The sequence below is a fragment of the Alligator sinensis genome, unplaced genomic scaffold, assembly GCF_000455745.1.
Source record: "Alligator sinensis unplaced genomic scaffold, ASM45574v1 scaffold649_1, whole genome shotgun sequence".
Classification (NCBI taxonomy): Eukaryota; Metazoa; Chordata; order Crocodylia; family Alligatoridae; genus Alligator; species Alligator sinensis.
In genome coordinates this window covers 107,860-108,866 of record NW_005842127.1, presented here as the reverse complement: position 1 = coordinate 108,866, position 1,007 = coordinate 107,860, and positions in this window count along the sequence as shown.

The following is a 1,007-nucleotide window of genomic DNA, read 5'->3' as shown; positions in this document are numbered from 1 at the left end:
TCTTTCCCCGCCCCCCTTAATTTGTATTTCCCTGTGCGTCTGGCTTCAAAACTCAAAACTCTTTGAAATTTTTTAAATATTTCAGGTGCCCTTTTTTCATTTTCAAGTTGGTTCAAAGCCTTGCATTTCATTTTGGTTTTGGTGTTTCGAGCTTGAAATGCATCAAAACACCTTTGAAATGAAACATCTGTTGAAGTTTTGCAAAACCCTAGAGCAGATGGAGAGGGGATTTAATAGTAGCCTTCAACTACCTGAAGGATGGTTCCTGTTGGCACTAGATTTACAAACCAGTCCTGATGCCTTGTTCTTGGTGGTCTGAACCTTTCTAACTGACTGATCATGATGCTTCCATTTGATAATAGGAGAATTTTATTGATACACAGTGGTAGCAAATAAGTCTAATGCAAGCAAAGTGTCGCAGGGCACTGAGGTGCCCTGCTCCTAGAGAGGGGAAACTGCCGGGGAAAGAGCCCTAGCAGGGAATAAGGAATACAGCTGTGGGTTGCCCGGGGCAACCAGGAGGTCAGCTGACTGGAAGGGGCAGGGCCTGGCCCTCATAAGGCCCAGGGGCTGAGGCCAGGCTAGCAGTTCCCTGCCAGCAGCCAGAGGGGCAGGAGCTCCTGGAGTTAAGATGTGAGAACTGCAGGTACTCCTCAAGCAGAGTAAAGGATGGCAGCTCGAAGATGTCCGAGCAATGTTGCTCTAGCCAGGCGGCTTATGGTTAAGTTGTAGCCAAGAGGTTTGTGTTTTGCTTTGTTGTTATTTATTACACCAGTGGTTTGGGTGAGGCTATTAGGGGTTGGAGGAGGCCCCATAGGGACCCACAGTGGTGTGGGGACCCCAGCGCCAGTGAGGGTGCAGCATACTCATAGGGGACCCACAGCAGCGTGGGGACTCCAGCGCCAGTAAGGGTGCGGCATATGGGGTGCATAGACCCCAGCCCCACAAGGGGCACTACTGAGAAGCCCCAGTGTGGGCGTGGCGAGCCCCCGAGAGGGGGCACTACT